This window comes from Triturus cristatus, chromosome 1_1, assembly GCF_964204655.1.
Source record: "Triturus cristatus chromosome 1_1, aTriCri1.1, whole genome shotgun sequence".
In the NCBI taxonomy this organism is placed as follows: domain Eukaryota; kingdom Metazoa; phylum Chordata; class Amphibia; order Caudata; family Salamandridae; genus Triturus; species Triturus cristatus.
Window position 1 is genome coordinate 201,289,393 of NC_140579.1, and position 21,811 is coordinate 201,311,203.

The window sequence follows — 21,811 nt, forward strand, 5'->3', positions numbered from 1 at the left end:
TCAATCAGTGAGAGTGAGTCAGTCAGTGAGAGTGAGTGAGTCAGTGAGAGTGAGTCAGTCAGTGAGAGTGAGTGAGTCAGTGAGAGAGAGAGTGAGTCAGTGAGAGTGACTCAGTCAGTGAGAGTGAGTTTCAGTCAGTGAGAGTGAGTGAGTCAGTCAGTGAGAGTGAGTGAGTCAGTCAGTGAGAGTGAGTGAGTCAGTCAGTGAGAGTGAGTCAGTCAGTGAGAGTAAGTGAGTCAGTCAGTGAGAGTGAGTGAGTCAGTGAGAGTGAGCGAGTCAGTCAGTGAGAGTGAGTGAGTCAGTCAGGGAGACTGAGTCAGTCAGTGAGAGTGCATGAGTCAGTCAGTGAAAGTGAGTGTCAGTCAGTGAGAGTGAGTGTCAGTCAGTGAGAGTGAGTGTCAGTCAGTGAGAGTGAGTGTCAGTCAGTGAGAGTGAGTGAGTCAGTCAGTGAGAGTAAGTGAGTCAGTCAGTGAGAGTGAGTGAGTCAGTCAGTGAGAGTGAGTGAGTCAGCCAGTGAGTCAGCCAGTGAGTCATGCAGTGACTCAGTCAGTGAGAGTGAGCCAGTCAGTGAGAGTGAGTCAGTCAGTGAGAGTGAGTCAGTCAGTGAGTGAGAGTCAGTGAGTCAGTGAGAGTCAGTGAGTCAGTTAGAGTGAGTGAGTCAGTGAGAGTGAGTGAGTCAGTGAGAGTGAGTGAGTCAGTGAGAGTGAGTGAGTGAGTCAGTCAGAGTGAGTAAATCATTGAGAGTGAGTGAGTCAGTGAGAGTGAGTGAGTCAGTGAGAGTGAGTGAGTCAGTCAGTGAGAGTGAGTGAGTCAGTCAGTGAGTGTGAGTGAGTCAGTCAGTAAGAGAGAGAGAGAGTCAGTCAGTGAGAGTGAGTCAGTCAGTGAGAGTGAGTGAGTCAGTGAGTGAGAGTGAGTGAGTCAGTCAGTTAGAATGAGTCAATCAGTGAGAGTGAGTCAGTCAGTGAGAGTGAGTCAGTCAGTGAGAGTGAGTGAGTCAGTGAGAGAGAGAGTGAGTCAGTGAGAGTGAGTGAGTCAGTCAGGGAGACTGAGTCAGTCAGTGAGAGTACGTGAGTCAGTCAGTGAGAGTGAGTGTCAGTCAGTGAGAGTGAGTGTCAGTCAGTGAGAGTTAGTGTCAGTCAGTGAGAGTGAGTCTCAGTCAGTGAGAGTGAGTGAGTCAGTCAGTGAGAGTGAGTGAGTCAGTCAGTGAGAGTGAGTGAGTCAGTCAGTGAGAGTGAGTGAGTCAGCCAGTCAGTCAGCCAGTGGGTCAGTCAGTGACTCAGTCAGTGAGAGTGAGCCAGTCAGTGAGAGTGAGTCAGTCAGTGAGAGTGAGTCAGTCAGTGAGAGTGAGTCAGTGAGAGTGAGTCAGTGAGAGTGAGTGAGTCAGTGAGAGAGAGAGTGAGTCAGTGAGAGTGAGTCAGTCAGTGAGAGTGAGCGAGTCAGTCAGTGAGAGTGAGTGAGTCAGTCAGTGAGAGTGAGTGAGTCAGTGAGAGTGAGTGAGTCAGTCAGGGAGACTGAGTCAGTCAGTGAGAGTACGTGAGTCAGTCAGTGAGAGTGAGTGAGTCAGTCAGTGAGAGTGAGTGAGTGAGTCAGTGAGAGTGAGTAAATCATTGAGAGTGAATGAGTCAGTGAGAGTGAGTGAGTCAGTGAGAGTGAGTGAGTCAGTCAGTGAGAGTGAGTGAGTCAGTCAGTGAGTGTGAGTGAGTCAGTCAGTGAGAGAGAGAGAGTCAGTCAGTGAGAGTGAGTCAGTCAGTGAGAGTGAGTGAGTCAGTCAGTGAGAGTGAGTGAGTCAGTCAGAGAGACTGAGTCAGTCAGTGAGAGTGCGTGAGTCAGTCAGTGAGAGTGAGTGTCAGTCAGTGAGAGTGAGTGTCAGTCAGTGAGAGTGAGTGTCAGTCAGTGAGAGTGAGTCTCAGTCAGTGAGAGTGAGTGAGTCAGTCAGTGAGAGTGAGTGAGTCAGTGAGAGTGAGTGAGTCAGTCAGTGAGAGTGAGTCAGTTAGTGAGAGTGAGTGAGTCAGTCAGTGAGAGTGAGTGTCAGTCAGTGAGAGTGAGTCAGTCAGTGAGTGTGAGTGAGTCAGTCAGTGAGAGAGAGAGAGAGTCAGTCAGTGAGAGTGAGTCAGTCAGTGAGAGTGAGTGAGTCAGTCAGTGAGAGTGAGTGAGTCAATCAGTGAGAGTGAGTCAGTCAGTGAGAGTGAGTGAGTCAGTGAGAGTGAGTCAGTCAGTGAGAGTGAGTGAGTCAGTGAGAGAGAGAGTGAGTCAGTGAGAGTGACTCAGTCAGTGAGAGTGAGTTTCAGTCAGTGAGAGTGAGTGAGTCAGTCAGTGAGAGTGAGTGAGTCAGTCAGTGAGAGTGAGTGAGTCAGTCAGTGAGAGTGAGTCAGTCAGTGAGAGTAAGTGAGTCAGTCAGTGAGAGTGAGTGAGTCAGTGAGAGTGAGCGAGTCAGTCAGTGAGAGTGAGTGAGTCAGTCAGGGAGACTGAGTCAGTCAGTGAGAGTGCATGAGTCAGTCAGTGAAAGTGAGTGTCAGTCAGTGAGAGTGAGTGTCAGTCAGTGAGAGTGAGTGTCAGTCAGTGAGAGTGAGTGTCAGTCAGTGAGAGTGAGTGAGTCAGTCAGTGAGAGTAAGTGAGTCAGTCAGTGAGAGTGAGTGAGTCAGTCAGTGAGAGTGAGTGAGTCAGCCAGTGAGTCAGCCAGTGAGTCATGCAGTGACTCAGTCAGTGAGAGTGAGCCAGTCAGTGAGAGTGAGTCAGTCAGTGAGAGTGAGTCAGTCAGTGAGTGAGAGTCAGTGAGTCAGTGAGAGTCAGTGAGTCAGTTAGAGTGAGTGAGTCAGTGAGAGTGAGTGAGTCAGTCAGGGAGACTGAGTCAGTCAGTGAGAGTACGTGAGTCAGTCAGTGAGAGTGAGTGAGTCAGTCAGTGAGAGTGAGTGAGTGAGTCAGTGAGAGTGAGTAAATCATTGAGAGTGAATGAGTCAGTGAGAGTGAGTGAGTCAGTGAGAGTGAGTGAGTCAGTCAGTGAGAGTGAGTGAGTCAGTCAGTGAGTGTGAGTGAGTCAGTCAGTGAGAGAGAGTCAGTCAGTGAGAGTGAGTCAGTCAGTGAGAGTGAGTGAGTCAGTCAGTGAGAGTGAGTGAGTCAGTCAGTGAGAGTGAGTCAATCAGTGAGAGTGAGTCAGTCAGTGAGAGTGAGTCAGTCAGTGAGAGTGAGTGAGTCAGTGAGAGAGAGAGTGAGTCAGTGAGAGTGAGTCAGTCAGTGAGGGTGAGCGAGTCAGTCAGTGAGAGTGAGTGAGTCAGTCAGTGAGAGTGAGTGAGTCAGTGAGAGTGAGTGAGTCAGTCAGGGAGACTGAGTCAGTCAGTGAGAGTGAGTGTCAGTCAGTGAGAGTGAGTGTCAGTCAGTGAGAGTGAGTGTCAGTCAGTGAGAGTGAGTCTCAGTCAGTGAGAGTGAGTGAGTCAGTCAGTGAGAGTAAGTGAGTCAGTCAGTGAGAGTGAGTGAGTCAGTCAGTGAGAGTGAGTGAGTCAGCCAGTGAGTCAGCCAGTGAGTCATGCAGTGACTCAGTCAGTGAGAGTGAGCCAGTCAGTGAGAGTGAGTCAGTCAGTGAGAGTGAGTCAGTCAGTGAGTGAGAGTCAGTGAGTCAGTGAGAGTCAGTGAGTCAGTTAGAGTGAGTGAGTCAGTGAGAGTGAGTGAGTCAGTGAGAGTGAGTGAGTCAGTGAGAGTGAGTGAGTGAGTCAGTGAGAGTGAGTAAATCATTGAGAGTGAGTGAGTCAGTGAGAGTGAGTGAGTCAGTGAGAGTGAGTGAGTCAGTCAGTGAGAGTGAGTGAGTCAGTCAGTGAGTGTGAGTGAGTCAGTCAGAGAGAGTGAGTGTCAGTCAGTGAGAGTGTCAGTCAGTGAGAGTGAGTGAGTCAGTCAGTGAGAGTGAGTGAGTCAGTCAGTGAGAGTGAGTGAGTGAGTCAGTCAGTGAGAGTGAGTGAGTCAGTGAGAGAGAGAGTGAGTCAGTGAGAGTGAGTCAGTCAGTGAGAGTGAGCGAGTCAGTCAGTGAGAGTGAGTGAGTCAGTCAGTGAGAGTGAGTGAGTCAGTGAGAGTGAGTGAGTCAGTCAGGGAGACTGAGTCAGTCAGTGAGAGTGCGTGAGTCAGTCAGTGAGAGTGAGTGAGTCAGTCAGTGAGAGTGAGTGAGTCAGTCAGTGAGAGTGAGTGAGTCAGTCAGTGAGAGTGAGTCAGTCAGTGAGAGTGAGTGAGTCATTGAGAGTGAGTGAGTCAGTGAGAGTGAGTCAGTCAATCAGTGAGAGTGAGTCAGTCAGTCAGTGAGAGTGAGTCAGTGAGAGTGAGTCAGTGAGTGAGTGAGTCAGTGAGAGTGAGTGAGTCAGTGAGAGTGAGTCAATTAAAGTGAGTCAGTGAGAGTGAGTCAGTAAGAGTGAGAGTGAGGGAGTCAGTCAGTGAGAGTAAGTGAGTCAGTCAGTGAGAGTGAGTGAGTCAGTCAGTGAGAGTGAGTGAGTCAGCCAGTGAGTCAGCCAGTGAGTCATGCAGTGACTCAGTCAGTGAGAGTGAGCCAGTCAGTGAGAGTGAGTCAGTCAGTGAGAGTGAGTCAGTTAGTGAGTGAGAGTCAGTGAGTCAGTGAGAGTCAGTGAGTCAGTTAGAGTGAGTGAGTCAGTGAGAGTGAGTGAGTCAGTGAGAGTGAGTGAGTCAGTGAGAGTGAGTGAGTGAGTCAGTGAGAGTGAGTAAATCATTGAGAGTGAGTGAGTCAGTGAGAGTGAGTGAGTCAGTGAGAGTGAGTGAGTCAGTCAGTGAGAGTGAGTGAGTCAGTCAGTGAGAGTGAGTCAGTCAGGTAGAGTAAGTGAGTCAGTCAGTGAGAGTGAGTGAGTCAGTCAGTGAGAGTGAGTCAGTCAGTGAGAGTGAGTGAGTCAGTGAGAGAGAGAGTGAGTAAGTGAGAGTGAGTCAGTCAGTGAGAGTGAGCAAGTCAGTCAGTGACAGTGAATGAGTCAGTCATTGAGAGTGAGTGAGTCAGTGAGAGTGAGTCAGTCAATCAGTGAGAGTGAGTCAGTCAGTCAGTGAGAGTGAGTCAGTGAGAGTGAGTCAGTGAGTGAGTGAGTCAGTGAGAGTGAGTGAGTCAGTGAGAGTGAGTCAATTAAAGTGAGTCAGTGAGAGTGAGTCAGTAAGAGTGAGAGTGAGGGAGTCAGTCAGTGAGAGTAAGTGAGTCAGTCAGTGAGAGTGAGTGAGTCAGTCAGTGAGAGTGAGTGAGTCAGCCAGTGAGTCAGCCAGTGAGTCATGCAGTGACTCAGTCAGTGAGAGTGAGCCAGTCAGTGAGAGTGAGTCAGTCAGTGAGAGTGAGTCAGTTAGTGAGTGAGAGTCAGTGAGTCAGTGAGAGTCAGTGAGTCAGTTAGAGTGAGTGAGTCAGTGAGAGTGAGTGAGTCAGTGAGAGTGAGTGAGTCAGTGAGAGTGAGTGAGTGAGTCAGTGAGAGTGAGTAAATCATTGAGAGTGAGTGAGTCAGTGAGAGTGAGTGAGTCAGTGAGAGTGAGTGAGTCAGTCAGTGAGAGTGAGTGAGTCAGTCAGTGAGAGTGAGTCAGTCAGGTAGAGTAAGTGAGTCAGTCAGTGAGAGTGAGTGAGTCAGTCAGTGAGAGTGAGTCAGTCAGTGAGAGTGAGTGAGTCAGTGAGAGAGAGAGTGAGTAAGTGAGAGTGAGTCAGTCAGTGAGAGTGAGCAAGTCAGTCAGTGACAGTGAATGAGTCAGTCAGTGAGAGTGAGTGAGTCAGTGAGAGTGAGTGAGTCAGTCAGGGAGACTGAGTCAGTCAGTGAGAGTGCGTGAGTCAGTCAGTGAGAGTGAGTGTCAGTCAGTGAGAGTGAGTGTCAGGCAGTGAGAGTGAGTGTCAGTCAGTGAGAGTGAGTCTCAGTCAGTGAGAGTGAGTAAGTCAGTCAGTGAGAGTGAGTGAGTCAATGAGAGTGAGTGAGTCAGTCAGTGAGAGTGAGTCAGTCAGTGAGAGTGAGTGAGTCAGTCAGTGAGAGTGAGTGTCATTCAGTGAGAGTGAGTGTCAGTCAGTGAGAGTGAGTCTCAGTCAGTGAGAGTAAGTGAGTCAGTCAGTGAGAGTGAGTGAGTCAGTCAGTGAGAGTGAGTGAGTCCGTCAATGAGAGTGAGTAAGTCAGTCAGTGAGAGTGAGTGAGTCAGCCAGTGAGTCAGCCAGTTAGTCAGTCAGTGACTCAGTCAGTGAGAGTGAACCAGTCAGTGAGAGTGAGTCAGTCAGTGAGAGTGAGTCAGTCAGTGAGAGTGAGTCAGTCAGTGAGAGTCAGTGAGTCAGTGAGAGTCAGTGAGTCAGTGAGAGTGAGTGAGTCAGTGAGAGTGAGTGAGTGAGTCAGTGAGAGTGAGTGAGTGAGTCAGTGAGAGTGAATGAGTCATTGAGAGTGAGTGAGTCAGTGAGAGAGAGTCAGTCAGTGAGAGTGAGTCAGTCAGTGAGAGTGAGTGAGTCAGTCAGTGAGAGTGAGTGAGTCAATCAGTGAGAGTGAGTCAGTCAGTGAGAGTGAGTGAGTCAGTGAGAGTGAGTCAGTCAGTGAGAGTGAGTGAGTCAGTGAGAGAGAGAGTGAGTCAGTGAGAGTGACTCAGTCAGTGAGAGTGAGTTTCAGTCAGTGAGAGTGAGTGAGTCAGTCAGTGAGAGTGAGTGAGTCAGTCAGTGAGAGTGAGTGAGTCAGTCAGTGAGAGTGAGTCAGTCAGTGAGAGTAAGTGAGTCAGTCAGTGAGAGTGAGTGAGTCAGTGAGAGTGAGCGAGTCAGTCAGTGAGAGTGAGTGAGTCAGTCAGGGAGACTGAGTCAGTCAGTGAGAGTGCATGAGTCAGTCAGTGAAAGTGAGTGTCAGTCAGTGAGAGTGAGTGTCAGTCAGTGAGAGTGAGTGTCAGTCAGTGAGAGTGAGTGTCAGTCAGTGAGAGTGAGTGAGTCAGTCAGTGAGAGTAAGTGAGTCAGTCAGTGAGAGTGAGTGAGTCAGTCAGTGAGAGTGAGTGAGTCAGCCAGTGAGTCAGCCAGTGAGTCATGCAGTGACTCAGTCAGTGAGAGTGAGCCAGTCAGTGAGAGTGAGTCAGTCAGTGAGAGTGAGTCAGTCAGTGAGTGAGAGTCAGTGAGTCAGTGAGAGTCAGTGAGTCAGTTAGAGTGAGTGAGTCAGTGAGAGTGAGTGAGTCAGTGAGAGTGAGTGAGTCAGTGAGAGTGAGTGAGTGAGTCAGTCAGAGTGAGTAAATCATTGAGAGTGAGTGAGTCAGTGAGAGTGAGTGAGTCAGTGAGAGTGAGTGAGTCAGTCAGTGAGAGTGAGTGAGTCAGTCAGTGAGTGTGAGTGAGTCAGTCAGTAAGAGAGAGAGAGAGTCAGTCAGTGAGAGTGAGTCAGTCAGTGAGAGTGAGTGAGTCAGTGAGTGAGAGTGAGTGAGTCAGTCAGTTAGAATGAGTCAATCAGTGAGAGTGAGTCAGTCAGTGAGAGTGAGTCAGTCAGTGAGAGTGAGTGAGTCAGTGAGAGAGAGAGTGAGTCAGTGAGAGTGAGTGAGTCAGTCAGGGAGACTGAGTCAGTCAGTGAGAGTACGTGAGTCAGTCAGTGAGAGTGAGTGTCAGTCAGTGAGAGTGAGTGTCAGTCAGTGAGAGTTAGTGTCAGTCAGTGAGAGTGAGTCTCAGTCAGTGAGAGTGAGTGAGTCAGTCAGTGAGAGTGAGTGAGTCAGTCAGTGAGAGTGAGTGAGTCAGTCAGTGAGAGTGAGTGAGTCAGCCAGTCAGTCAGCCAGTGGGTCAGTCAGTGACTCAGTCAGTGAGAGTGAGCCAGTCAGTGAGAGTGAGTCAGTCAGTGAGAGTGAGTCAGTCAGTGAGAGTGAGTCAGTGAGAGTGAGTCAGTGAGAGTGAGTGAGTCAGTGAGAGAGAGAGTGAGTCAGTGAGAGTGAGTCAGTCAGTGAGAGTGAGCGAGTCAGTCAGTGAGAGTGAGTGAGTCAGTCAGTGAGAGTGAGTGAGTCAGTGAGAGTGAGTGAGTCAGTCAGGGAGACTGAGTCAGTCAGTGAGAGTACGTGAGTCAGTCAGTGAGAGTGAGTGAGTCAGTCAGTGAGAGTGAGTGAGTGAGTCAGTGAGAGTGAGTAAATCATTGAGAGTGAATGAGTCAGTGAGAGTGAGTGAGTCAGTGAGAGTGAGTGAGTCAGTCAGTGAGAGTGAGTGAGTCAGTCAGTGAGTGTGAGTGAGTCAGTCAGTGAGAGAGAGAGAGTCAGTCAGTGAGAGTGAGTCAGTCAGTGAGAGTGAGTGAGTCAGTCAGTGAGAGTGAGTGAGTCAGTCAGTGAGAGTGAGTCAATCAGTGAGAGTGAGTCAGTCAGTGAGAGTGAGTCAGTCAGTGAGAGTGAGTGAGTCAGTGAGAGAGAGAGTGAGTCAGTGAGAGTGAGTCAGTCAGTGAGGGTGAGCGAGTCAGTCAGTGAGAGTGAGTGAGTCAGTCAGTGAGAGTGAGTGAGTCAGTGAGAGTGAGTGAGTCAGTCAGGGAGACTGAGTCAGTCAGTGAGAGTGAGTGTCAGTCAGTGAGAGTGAGTGTCAGTCAGTGAGAGTGAGTGTCAGTCAGTGAGAGTGAGTGTCAGTCAGTGAGAGTGAGTCTCAGTCAGTGAGAGTGAGTGAGTCAGTCAGTGAGAGTAAGTGAGTCAGTCAGTGAGAGTGAGTGAGTCAGTCAGTGAGAGTGAGTGAGTCAGCCAGTGAGTCAGCCAGTGAGTCATGCAGTGACTCAGTCAGTGAGAGTGAGCCAGTCAGTGAGAGTGAGTCAGTCAGTGAGAGTGAGTCAGTCAGTGAGTGAGAGTCAGTGAGTCAGTGAGAGTCAGTGAGTCAGTTAGAGTGAGTGAGTCAGTGAGAGTGAGTGAGTCAGTGAGAGTGAGTGAGTCAGTGAGAGTGAGTGAGTGAGTCAGTGAGAGTGAGTAAATCATTGAGAGTGAGTGAGTCAGTGAGAGTGAGTGAGTCAGTGAGAGTGAGTGAGTCAGTCAGTGAGAGTGAGTGAGTCAGTCAGTGAGTGTGAGTGAGTCAGTCAGAGAGAGAGAGAGAGAGTCAGTCAGTGAGAGTGAGTCAGTCAGTGAGTGAGTGAGTCAGTGAGTGAGAGTGAGTGAGTCAGTCAGTGAGAGTGAGTCAATCAGTGAGAGTGAGTCAGTCAGTGAGAGTGAGTCAGTCAGTGAGAGTGAGTGAGTCAGTGAGAGAGAGAGTGAGTCAGTGAGAGTGAGTCAGTCAGTGAGAGTGAGCGAGTCAGTCAGTGAGAGTGAGTGAGTCAGTCAGTGAGAGTGAGTGAGTCAGTGAGAGTGAGTGAGTCAGTCAGGGAGACTGAGTCAGCCAGTGAGAGTACGTGAGTCAGTCAGTGAGAGTGAGTGTCAGTCAGTGAGAGTGAGTGTCAGTCAGTGAGAGTTAGTGTCAGTCAGTGAGAGTGAGTCTCAGTCAGTGAGAGTGAGTGAGTCAGTCAGTGAGAGTGAGTGAGTCAGTCAGTGAGAGTGAGTGAGTCAGTCAGTGAGAGTGAGTCAGTCAGTCTGAGAGTAAGTGAGTCAGTCAGTGAGAGTGAGTGAGTCAGTCAGTAAGAGTGAGTGAGTCAGTCAGTGAGAGTGAGTGAGTTAGCCAGGGAGTCAGCCAGTGGGTCAGTCAGTGACTCAGTCAGTGAGAGTGAGCCAGTCAGTGAGAGTGAGTCAGTCAGTGAGAGTGAGTCAGTCAGTGAGAGTGAGTCAGTGAGAGTGAGTCAGTGAGAGGGAGTCAGTCAGTGAGAGTGAGTCAGTCAGTATGTGAGAGTGGGTGAGTGTCAGTGAGAGTGAGTCAGTCAGTGAGAGTCAGTCAGTGAGAGTGAGCAAGCGAGTCAGTGAGAGTGAGTCAGTCAGTCAGTGAGAGTGAGTCAGTCAGTCAGTGAGAGTGAGTCAGTGAGAGTGAGTCAGTGAGTGAGTGAGTCAGTGAGACTGAGTCAGTGAGAGTGAGTCAATTAAAGTGAGTCAGTGAGAGTGAGTCAGTGAGAGTGAGAGTGAGTGAGTCAGTCAGTGAGAGTGAGTGAGTCAGTGAGAGTGAGTCAGTCAGTCAGTGAGAGTGAGTCAGTGAGAGTGAGTCAGTCAGTGAGAGTGAGTCAGTCAGTGAGTCAGTGAGAGTGAGTGAGTCAGTGAGAGTGAGTGAGTCAGTGAGAGTGAGTGAGTGAGTCAGTGAGAGTGAGTGAGTCAGTCAGTGAGAGTGATTGAGTCATTGAGAGTGAGTGAGTCAGTGAGAGTGAGTCAGTCAGTCAGTGAGAGTGAGTCAGTCAGTCAGTGAGAGTGAGTCAGTGAGAGTGAGTCAGTGAGTGAGTGAGTCAGTGAGTGAGAGTGAGTGAGTCAGTCAGTGAGAGTGAGTCAATCAGTGAGAGTGAGTCAGTCAGTGAGAGTGAGTCAGTCAGTGAGAGTGAGTGAGTCAGTGAGAGAGAGAGTGAGTCAGTGAGAGTGAGTCAGTCAGTGAGAATGAGCGAGTCAGTCAGTGAGAGTGAGTGAGTCAGTCAGTGAGAGTGAGTGAGTCAGTGAGAGTGAGTGAGTCAGTCAGGGAGACTGAGTCAGTCAGTGAGAGTACGTGAGTCAGTCAGTGAGAGTGAGTGTCAGTCAGTGAGATTGAGTGTCAGTCAGTGAGAGTTAGTGTCAGTCAGTGAGAGTGAGTCTCAGTCAGTGAGAGTGAGTGAGTCAGTCAGTGAGAGTGAGTGAGTCAGTCAGTGAGAGTGAGTGAGTCAGTCAGTGAGAGTGAGTCAGTCAGTCTGAGAGTAAGTGAGTCAGTCAGTGAGAGTGAGTGAGTCAGTCAGTAAGAGTGAGTGAGTCAGTCAGTGAGAGTGAGTGAGTTAGCCAGTGAGTCAGCCAGTGGGTCAGTCAGTGACTCAGTCAGTGAGAGTGAGCCAGTCAGTGAGAGTGAGTCAGTCAGTGAGAGTGAGTCAGTCAGTGAGAGTGAGTCAGTGAGAGTGAGTCAGTGAGAGGGAGTCAGTCAGTGAGAGTGAGTCAGTCAGTGTGTGAGAGTGGGTGAGTGTCAGTGAGAGTGAGTCAGTCAGTGAGAGTCAGTCAGTGAGAGTGAGCAAGTGAGTCAGTGAGAGTGAGTCAGTCAGTCAGTGAGAGTGAGTCAGTCAGTCAGTGAGAGTGAGTCAGTGAGAGTGAGTCAGTGAGTGAGTGAGTCAGTGAGAGTGAGTCAGTGAGAGTGAGTCAATTAAAGTGAGCCAGTGAGAGTGAGTCAGTGAGAGTGAGAGTGAGTGAGTCAGTCAGTGAGAGTGAGTGAGTCAGTGAGAGTGAGTGAGTCAGTCAGTGAGAGTGAGTCAGTGAGAGTGAGTCAGTCAGTGAGAGTGAGTCAGTCAGTGAGTCAGTGACAGTCAGTGAGTCAGTGAGAGTGAGTGAGTCAGTGAGAGTGAGTGAGTGAGTCAGTGAGAGTGAGTGAGTCAGTCAGTGAGAGTGAGTGAGTCATTGAGAGTGAGTCAGTCAGTGAGAGTGAGTCAGTCAGTCAGTGAGAGTGAGTCAGTCAGTCAGTGAGAGTGAGTCAGTGAGAGTGAGTCAGTGAGTGAGTGAGTCAGTGAGAGTGAGTGAGTCAGTGAGAGTGAGTCAATTAAAGTGAGTCAGTGAGAGTGAGTCAGTGAGAGTGAGAGTGAGAGAGTCAGTCAGTGAGAGTAAGTGAGTCAGTCAGTGAGAGTGAGTGAGTCAGTCAGTGAGAGTGAGTGAGTCAGCCAGTGAGTCAGCCAGTGAGTCATGCAGTGAATCAGTCAGTGAGAGTGAGCCAGTCAGTGAGAGTGAGTCAGTCAGTGAGAGTGAGTCAGTCAGTGAGTGAGAGTCAGTGAGTCAGTGAGAGTCAGTGAGTCAGTTAGAGTGAGTGAGTCAGTGAGAGTGAGTGAGTCAGTGAGAGTGAGTGAGTCAGTGAGAGTGAGTGAGTGAGTCAGTGAGAGTGAGTAAATCATTGAGAGTGAGTGAGTCAGTGAGAGTGAGTGAGTCAGTGAGAGTGAGTGAGTCAGTCAGTGAGAGTGAGTGAGTCAGTCAGTGAGTGTGAGTGAGTCAGTCAGTGAGAGAGAGAGAGAGTCAGTCAGTGAGAGTGAGTCAGTCAGTGAGAGTGTGTGAGTCAGTCAGTGAGAGTGAGTGAGTCAGTCAGTGAGAGTGAGTCAATCAGTGAGAGTGAGTCAGTCAGTGAGAGTGAGTCAGTCAGTGAGAGTGAGTGAGTGAGTCAGTGAGAGTGAGTCAGTCAGTCAGTGAGTGTGAGTGAGTCAGTCAGTAAGAGAGAGAGAGAGTCAGTCAGTGACAGTGAGTCAGTCAGTGAGAGTGAGTGAGTGAGAGTGAGTGAGTCAGTCAGTTAGAATGAGTCAATCAGTGAGAGTGAGTCAGTCAGTGAGAGTGAGTCAGTCAGTGAGAGTGAGTGAGTCAGTGAGAGAGAGAGTGAGTCAGTGAGAGTGAGTCAGTCAGTGAGAGTGAGCGAGTCAGTCAGTGAGAGTGAGTGAGTCAGTCAGTGAGAGTGAGTGAGTCAGTGAGAGTGAGTGAGTCAGTCAGGGAGACTGAGTCAGTCAGTGAGAGTACGTGAGTCAGTCAGTGAGAGTGAGTGTCAGTCAGTGAGAGTGAGTGTCAGTCAGTGAGAGTGAGTCTCAGTCAGTGAGAGTGAGTGAGTCAGTCAGTGAGAGTGAGTGAGTCAGTCAGTGAGAGTGAGTGAGTCAGTCAGTGAGAGTGAGTGAGTCAGCCAGTGAGTCAGCCAGTGGGTCAGTCAGTGACTCAGTCAGTGAGAGTGAGCCAGTCAGTGAGAGTGAGTCAGTCAGTGAGAGTGAGTCAGTCAGTGAGTGAGAGTCACTGAGTCAGTGAGAGTCAGTGAGTCAGTTAGAGTGAGTGAATCAGTGAGAGTGAGTGAGTCAGTGAGAGTGAGTGAGTGAGTCAGTGAGAGCGAGTGAGTGAGTCAGTGAGAGTGAGTAAATCATTGAGAGTGAGTGAGTCAGTGAGAGTGAGTGAGTCAGTGAGAGTAAATCAGTCAGTCAGTGAGAGTGAGTGAGTCAGTCAGTGAGTGTGAGTGAGTCAGTCAGTGAGAGAGAGAGAGTCAGTCAGTGAGAGTGAGTCAGTCAGTGAGAGTGAGTGAGTCAGTCAGTGAGAGTGAGTGAGTCAGTCAGTGAGAGTGAGTCAGTCAGTGAGAGTGAGTGAGTCAGTGAGAGAGAGAGTGAGTCAGTGAGAGTGAGTCAGTCAGTGAGAGTGAGCGAGTCAGTCAGTGAGAGTGAGTGAGTCAGTCAGTGAGAGTGAGTGAGTCAGTGAGAGTGAGTGAGTCAGTCAGGGAGACTGAGTCAGTCAGTGAGAGTGCGTGAGTCAGTCAGTGAGAGTGAGTGTCAGTCAGTGAGAGTGAGTGTCAGTCAGTGAGAGTGAGTCTCAGTCAGTGAGAGTGAGTGAGTCAGTCAGTGAGAGTGAGTGAGTCAGTCAGTGAGAGTGAGTGAGTCAGTCAGTGAGAGTGAGTCAATCAGTGAGAGTGAGTCAGTCAGTGAGAGTGAGTCAGTCAGTGAGAGTGAATGAGTCAGTCAGTGAGAGTGAGTGAGTCAGTCAGTGAGTGTGAGTGAGTCAGTCAGTAAGAGAGAGAGAGAGAGTCAGTCAGTGAGAGTGAGTCAGTCAGTGAGAGTGAGTGAGTCAGTGAGTGAGAGTGAGTGAGTCAGTCAGTTAGAATGAGTCAATCAGTGAGAGTGAGTCAGTCAGTGAGAGTGAGTCAGTCAGTGAGAGTGAGTCAGTCAGTGAGAGAGAGAGTCAGTCAGTGAGAGTGAGTCAGTCAGTGAGAGTGAGTGAGTCAGTCAGTGAGAGTGAGTGAGTCAATCAGTGAGAGTGAGTCAGTCAGTGAGAGTGAGTGAGTCAGTGAGAGTGAGTCAGTCAGTGAGAGTGAGTGAGTCAGTGAGAGAGAGAGTGAGTCAGTGAGAGTGACTCAGTCAGTGAGAGTGAGTTTCAGTCAGTGAGAGTGAGTGAGTCAGTCAGTGAGAGTGAGTGAGTCAGTCAGTGAGAGTGAGTGAGTCAGTCAGTGAGAGTGAGTCAGTCAGTGAGAGTAAGTGAGTCAGTCAGTGAGAGTGAGTGAGTCAGTGAGAGTGAGCGAGTCAGTCAGTGAGAGTGAGTGAGTCAGTCAGGGAGACTGAGTCAGTCAGTGAGAGTGCATGAGTCAGTCAGTGAAAGTGAGTGTCAGTCAGTGAGAGTGAGTGTCAGTCAGTGAGAGTGAGTGTCAGTCAGTGAGAGTGAGTGTCAGTCAGTGAGAGTGAGTGAGTCAGTCAGTGAGAGTAAGTGAGTCAGTCAGTGAGAGTGAGTGAGTCAGTCAGTGAGAGTGAGTGAGTCAGCCAGTGAGTCAGCCAGTGAGTCATGCAGTGACTCAGTCAGTGAGAGTGAGCCAGTCAGTGAGAGTGAGTCAGTCAGTGAGAGTGAGTCAGTCAGTGAGTGAGAGTCAGTGAGTCAGTGAGAGTCAGTGAGTCAGTTAGAGTGAGTGAGTCAGTGAGAGTGAGTGAGTCAGTGAGAGTGAGTGAGTCAGTGAGAGTGAGTGAGTGAGTCAGTCAGAGTGAGTAAATCATTGAGAGTGAGTGAGTCAGTGAGAGTGAGTGAGTCAGTGAGAGTGAGTGAGTCAGTCAGTGAGAGTGAGTGAGTCAGTCAGTGAGTGTGAGTGAGTCAGTCAGTAAGAGAGAGAGAGAGTCAGTCAGTGAGAGTGAGTCAGTCAGTGAGAGTGAGTGAGTCAGTGAGTGAGAGTGAGTGAGTCAGTCAGTTAGAATGAGTCAATCAGTGAGAGTGAGTCAGTCAGTGAGAGTGAGTCAGTCAGTGAGAGTGAGTGAGTCAGTGAGAGAGAGAGTGAGTCAGTGAGAGTGAGTGAGTCAGTCAGGGAGACTGAGTCAGTCAGTGAGAGTACGTGAGTCAGTCAGTGAGAGTGAGTGTCAGTCAGTGAGAGTGAGTGTCAGTCAGTGAGAGTTAGTGTCAGTCAGTGAGAGTGAGTCTCAGTCAGTGAGAGTGAGTGAGTCAGTCAGTGAGAGTGAGTGAGTCAGTCAGTGAGAGTGAGTGAGTCAGTCAGTGAGAGTGAGTGAGTCAGCCAGTCAGTCAGCCAGTGGGTCAGTCAGTGACTCAGTCAGTGAGAGTGAGCCAGTCAGTGAGAGTGAGTCAGTCAGTGAGAGTGAGTCAGTCAGTGAGAGTGAGTCAGTGAGAGTGAGTCAGTGAGAGTGAGTGAGTCAGTGAGAGAGAGAGTGAGTCAGTGAGAGTGAGTCAGTCAGTGAGAGTGAGCGAGTTAGCCAGGGAGTCAGCCAGTGGGTCAGTCAGTGACTCAGTCAGTGAGAGTGAGCCAGTCAGTGAGAGTGAGTCAGTCAGTGAGAGTGAGTCAGTCAGTGAGAGTGAGTCAGTGAGAGTGAGTCAGTGAGAGGGAGTCAGTCAGTGAGAGTGAGTCAGTCAGTATGTGAGAGTGGGTGAGTGTCAGTGAGAGTGAGTCAGTCAGTGAGAGTCAGTCAGTGAGAGTGAGCAAGCGAGTCAGTGAGAGTGAGTCAGTCAGTCAGTGAGAGTGAGTCAGTCAGTCAGTGAGAGTGAGTCAGTGAGAGTGAGTCAGTGAGTGAGTGAGTCAGTGAGACTGAGTCAGTGAGAGTGAGTCAATTAAAGTGAGTCAGTGAGAGTGAGTCAGTGAGAGTGAGAGTGAGTGAGTCAGTCAGTGAGAGTGAGTGAGTCAGTGAGAGTGAGTCAGTCAGTCAGTGAGAGTGAGTCAGTGAGAGTGAGTCAGTCAGTGAGAGTGAGTCAGTCAGTGAGTCAGTGAGAGTGAGTGAGTCAGTGAGAGTGAGTGAGTCAGTGAGAGTGAGTGAGTGAGTCAGTGAGAGTGAGTGAGTCAGTCAGTGAGAGTGATTGAGTCATTGAGAGTGAGTGAGTCAGTGAGAGTGAGTCAGTCAGTCAGTGAGAGTGAGTCAGTCAGTCAGTGAGAGTGAGTCAGTGAGAGTGAGTCAGTGAGTGAGTGAGTCAGTGAGTGAGAGTGAGTGAGTCAGTCAGTGAGAGTGAGTCAATCAGTGAGAGTGAGTCAGTCAGTGAGAGTGAGTCAGTCAGTGAGAGTGAGTGAGTCAGTGAGAGAGAGAGTGAGTCAGTGAGAGTGAGTCAGTCAGTGAGAATGAGCGAGTCAGTCAGTGAGAGTGAGTGAGTCAGTCAGTGAGAGTGAGTGAGTCAGTGAGAGTGAGTGAGTCAGTCAGGGAGACTGAGTCAGTCAGTGAGAGTACGTGAGTCAGTCAGTGAGAGTGAGTGTCAGTCAGTGAGATTGAGTGTCAGTCAGTGAGAGTTAGTGTCAGTCAGTGAGAGTGAGTCTCAGTCAGTGAGAGTGAGTGAGTCAGTCAGTGAGAGTGAGTGAGTCAGTCAGTGAGAGTGAGTGAGTCAGTCAGTGAGAGTGAGTCAGTCAGTCTGAGAGTAAGTGAGTCAGTCAGTGAGAGTGAGTGAGTCAGTCAGTAAGAGTGAGTGAGTCAGTCAGTGAGAGTGAGTGAGTTAGCCAGTGAGTCAGCCAGTGGGTCAGTCAGTGACTCAGTCAGTGAGAGTGAGCCAGTCAGTGAGAGTGAGTCAGTCAGTGAGAGTGAGTCAGTCAGTGAGAGTGAGTCAGTGAGAGTGAGTCAGTGAGAGGGAGTCAGTCAGTGAGAGTGAGTCAGTCAGTGTGTGAGAGTGGGTGAGTGTCAGTGAGAGTGAGTCAGTCAGTGAGAGTCAGTCAGTGAGAGTGAGCAAGTGAGTCAGTGAGAGTGAGTCAGTCAGTCAGTGAGAGTGAGTCAGTCAGTCAGTGAGAGTGAGTCAGTGAGAGTGAGTCAGTGAGTGAGTGAGTCAGTGAGAGTGAGTCAGTGAGAGTGAGTCAATTAAAGTGAGCCAGTGAGAGTGAGTCAGTGAGAGTGAGAGTGAGTGAGTCAGTCAGTGAGAGTGAGTGAGTCAGTGAGAGTGAGTGAGTCAGTCAGTGAGAGTGAGTCAGTGAGAGTGAGTCAGTCAGTGAGAGTGAGTCAGTCAGTGAGTCAGTGACAGTCAGTGAGTCAGTGAGAGTGAGTGAGTCAGTGAGAGTGAGTGAGTGAGTCAGTGAGAGTGAGTGAGTCAGTCAGTGAGAGTGAGTGAGTCATTGAGAGTGAGTCAGTCAGTGAGAGTGAGTCAGTCAGTCAGTGAGAGTGAGTCAGTCAGTCAGTGAGAGTGAGTCAGTGAGAGTGAGTCAGTGAGTGAGTGAGTCAGTGAGAGTGAGTGAGTCAGTGAGAGTGAGTCAATTAAAGTGAGTCAGTGAGAGTGAGTCAGTGAGAGTGAGAGTGAGAGAGTCAGTCAGTGAGAGTAAGTGAGTCAGTCAGTGAGAGTGAGTGAGTCAGTCAGTGAGAGTGAGTGAGTCAGCCAGTGAGTCAGCCAGTGAGTCATGCAGTGAATCAGTCAGTGAGAGTGAGCCAGTCAGTGAGAGTGAGTCAGTCAGTGAGAGTGAGTCAGTCAGTGAGTGAGAGTCAGTGAGTCAGTGAGAGTCAGTGAGTCAGTTAGAGTGAGTGAGTCAGTGAGAGTGAGTGAGTCAGTGAGAGTGAGTGAGTCAGTGAGAGTGAGTGAGTGAGTCAGTGAGAGTGAGTAAATCATTGAGAGTGAGTGAGTCAGTGAGAGTGAGTGAGTCAGTGAGAGTGAGTGAGTCAGTCAGTGAGAGTGAGTGAGTCAGTCAGTGAGTGTGAGTGAGTCAGTCAGTGAGAGAGAGAGAGAGTCAGTCAGTGAGAGTGAGTCAGTCAGTGAGAGTGTGTGAGTCAGTCAGTGAGAGTGAGTGAGTCAGTCAGTGAGAGTGAGTCAATCAGTGAGAGTGAGTCAGTCAGTGAGAGTGAGTCAGTCAGTGAGAGTGAGTGAGTGAGTCAGTGAGAGTGAGTCAGTCAGTCAGTGAGTGTGAGTGAGTCAGTCAGTAAGAGAGAGAGAGAGTCAGTCAGTGACAGTGAGTCAGTCAGTGAGAGTGAGTGAGTGAGAGTGAGTGAGTCAGTCAGTTAGAATGAGTCAATCAGTGAGAGTGAGTCAGTCAGTGAGAGTGAGTCAGTCAGTGAGAGTGAGTGAGTCAGTGAGAGAGAGAGTGAGTCAGTGAGAGTGAGTCAGTCAGTGAGAGTGAGCGAGTCAGTCAGTGAGAGTGAGTGAGTCAGTCAGTGAGAGTGAGTGAGTCAGTGAGAGTGAGTGAGTCAGTCAGGGAGACTGAGTCAGTCAGTGAGAGTACGTGAGTCAGTCAGTGAGAGTGAGTGTCAGTCAGTGAGAGTGAGTGTCAGTCAGTGAGAGTGAGTCTCAGTCAGTGAGAGTGAGTGAGTCAGTCAGTGAGAGTGAGTGAGTCAGTCAGTGAGAGTGAGTGAGTCAGTCAGTGAGAGTGAGTGAGTCAGCCAGTGAGTCAGCCAGTGGGTCAGTCAGTGACTCAGTCAGTGAGAGTGAGCCAGTCAGTGAGAGTGAGTCAGTCAGTGAGAGTGAGTCAGTCAGTGAGTGAGAGTCACTGAGTCAGTGAGAGTCAGTGAGTCAGTTAGAGTGAGTGAATCAGTGAGAGTGAGTGAGTCAGTGAGAGTGAGTGAGTGAGTCAGTGAGAGCGAGTGAGTGAGTCAGTGAGAGTGAGTAAATCATTGAGAGTGAGTGAGTCAGTGAGAGTGAGTGAGTCAGTGAGAGTAAATCAGTCAGTCAGTGAGAGTGAGTGAGTCAGTCAGTGAGTGTGAGTGAGTCAGTCAGTGAGAGAGAGAGAGTCAGTCAGTGAGAGTGAGTCAGTCAGTGAGAGTGAGTGAGTCAGTCAGTGAGAGTGAGTGAGTCAGTCAGTGAGAGTGAGTCAGTCAGTGAGAGTGAGTGAGTCAGTGAGAGAGAGAGTGAGTCAGTGAGAGTGAGTCAGTCAGTGAGAGTGAGCGAGTCAGTCAGTGAGAGTGAGTGAGTCAGTCAGTGAGAGTGAGTGAGTCAGTGAGAGTGAGTGAGTCAGTCAGGGAGACTGAGTCAGTCAGTGAGAGTGCGTGAGTCAGTCAGTGAGAGTGAGTGTCAGTCAGTGAGAGTGAGTGTCAGTCAGTGAGAGTGAGTCTCAGTCAGTGAGAGTGAGTGAGTCAGTCAGTGAGAGTGAGTGAGTCAGTCAGTGAGAGTGAGTGAGTCAGTCAGTGAGAGTGAGTCAATCAGTGAGAGTGAGTCAGTCAGTGAGAGTGAGTCAGTCAGTGAGAGTGAATGAGTCAGTCAGTGAGAGTGAGTGAGTCAGTCAGTGAGTGTGAGTGAGTCAGTCAGTAAGAGAGAGAGAGAGAGTCAGTCAGTGAGAGTGAGTCAGTCAGTGAGAGTGAGTGAGTCAGTGAGTGAGAGTGAGTGAGTCAGTCAGTTAGAATGAGTCAATCAGTGAGAGTGAGTCAGTCAGTGAGAGTGAGTCAGTCAGTGAGAGTGAGTCAGTCAGTGAGAGAGAGAGTCAGTCAGTGAGAGTGAGTCAGTCAGTGAGAGTGAGTGAGTCAGTCAGTGAGAGTGAGTGAGTCAATCAGTGAGAGTGAGTCAGTCAGTGAGAGTGAGTGAGTCAGTGAGAGTGAGTCAGTCAGTGAGAGTGAGTGAGTCAGTGAGAGAGAGAGTGAGTCAGTGAGAGTGACTCAGTCAGTGAGAGTGAGTTTCAGTCAGTGAGAGTGAGTGAGTCAGTCAGTGAGAGTGAGTGAGTCAGTCAGTGAGAGTGAGTGAGTCAGTCAGTGAGAGTGAGTCAGTCAGTGAGAGTAAGTGAGTCAGTCAGTGAGAGTGAGTGAGTCAGTGAGAGTGAGCGAGTCAGTCAGTGAGAGTGAGTGAGTCAGTCAGGGAGACTGAGTCAGTCAGTGAGAGTGCATGAGTCAGTCAGTGAAAGTGAGTGTCAGTCAGTGAGAGTGAGTGTCAGTCAGTGAGAGTGAGTGTCAGTCAGTGAGAGTGAGTGTCAGTCAGTGAGAGTGAGTGAGTCAGTCAGTGAGAGTAAGTGAGTCAGTCAGTGAGAGTGAGTGAGTCAGTCAGTGAGAGTGAGTGAGTCAGCCAGTGAGTCAGCCAGTGAGTCATGCAGTGACTCAGTCAGTGAGAGTGAGCCAGTCAGTGAGAGTGAGTCAGTCAGTGAGAGTGAGTCAGTCAGTGAGTGAGAGTCAGTGAGTCAGTGAGAGTCAGTGAGTCAGTTAGAGTGAGTGAGTCAGTGAGAGTGAGTGAGTCAGTGAGAGTGAGTGAGTCAGTGAGAGTGAGTGAGTGAGTCAGTCAGAGTGAGTAAATCATTGAGAGTGAGTGAGTCAGTGAGAGTGAGTGAGTCAGTGAGAGTGAGTGAGTCAGTCAGTGAGAGTGAGTGAGTCAGTCAGTGAGTGTGAGTGAGTCAGTCAGTAAGAGAGAGAGAGAGTCAGTCAGTGAGAGTGAGTCAGTCAGTGAGAGTGAGTGAGTCAGTGAGTGAGAGTGAGTGAGTCAGTCAGTTAGAATGAGTCAATCAGTGAGAGTGAGTCAGTCAGTGAGAGTGAGTCAGTCAGTGAGAGTGAGTGAGTCAGTGAGAGAGAGAGTGAGTCAGTGAGAGTGAGTGAGTCAGTCAGGGAGACTGAGTCAGTCAGTGAGAGTACGTGAGTCAGTCAGTGAGAGTGAGTGTCAGTCAGTGAGAGTGAGTGTCAGTCAGTGAGAGTTAGTGTCAGTCAGTGAGAGTGAGTCTCAGTCAGTGAGAGTGAGTGAGTCAGTCAGTGAGAGTGAGTGAGTCAGTCAGTGAGAGTGAGTGAGTCAGTCAGTGAGAGTGAGTGAGTCAGCCAGTCAGTCAGCCAGTGGGTCAGTCAGTGACTCAGTCAGTGAGAGTGAGCCAGTCAGTGAGAGTGAGTCAGTCAGTGAGAGTGAGTCAGTCAGTGAGAGTGAGTCAGTGAGAGTGAGTCAGTGAGAGTGAGTGAGTCAGTGAGAGAGAGAGTGAGTCAGTGAGAGTGAGTCAGTCAGTGAGAGTGAGCGAGTCAGTCAGTGAGAGTGAGTGAGTCAGTCAGTGAGAGTGAGTGAGTCAGTGAGAGTGAGTGAGTCAGTCAGGGAGACTGAGTCAGTCAGTGAGAGTACATGAGTCAGTCAGTGAGAGTGAGTGAGTCAGTCAGTGAGAGTGAGTGAGTGAGTCAGTGAGAGTGAGTAAATCATTGAGAGTGAATGAGTCAGTGAGAGTGAGTGAGTCAGTGAGAGTGAGTGAGTCAGTCAGTGAGAGTGAGTGAGTCAGTCAGTGAGTGTGAGTGAGTCAGTCAGTGAGAGAGAGAGAGTCAGTCAGTGAGAGTGAGTCAGTCAGTGAGAGTGAGTGAGTCAGTCAGTGAGAGTGAGTGAGTCAGTCAGTAAGAGTGAGTCAATCAGTGAGAGTGAGTCAGTCAGTGAGAGTGAGTCAGTCAGTGAGAGTGAGTGAGTCAGTGAGAGAGAGAGTGAGTCAGTGAGAGTGAGTCAGTCAGTGAGGGTGAGCGAGTCAGTCAGTGAGAGTGAGTGAGTCAGTCAGTGAGAGTGAGTGAGTCAGTGAGAGTGAGTGAGTCAGTCAGGGAGACTGAGTCAGTCAGTGAGAGTGAGTGTCAGTCAGTGAGAGTGAGTGTCAGTCAGTGAGAGTGAGTGTCAGTCAGTGAGAGTGAGTGTCAGTCAGTGAGAGTGAGTCTCAGTCAGTGAGAGTGAGTCAGTCAGTGAGAGTAAGTGAGTCAGTCAGTGAGAGTGAGTGAGTCAGTCAGTGAGAGTGAGTGAGTCAGCCAGTGAGTCAGCCAGTGAGTCATGCAGTGACTCAGTCAGTGAGAGTGAGCCAGTCAGTGAGAGTGAGTCAGTCAGTGAGAGTGAGTCAGTCAGTGAGTGAGAGTCAGTGAGTCAGTGAGAGTCAGTGAGTCAGTTAGAGTGAGTGAGTCAGTGAGAGTGAGTGAGTCAGTGAGAGTGAGTGAGTCAGTGAGAGTGAGTGAGTGAGTCAGTGAGAGTGAGTAAATCATTGAGAGTGAGTGAGTCAGTGAGAGTGAGTGAGTCAGTGAGAGTGAGTGAGTCAGTCAGTGAGAGTGAGTGAGTCAGTCAGTGA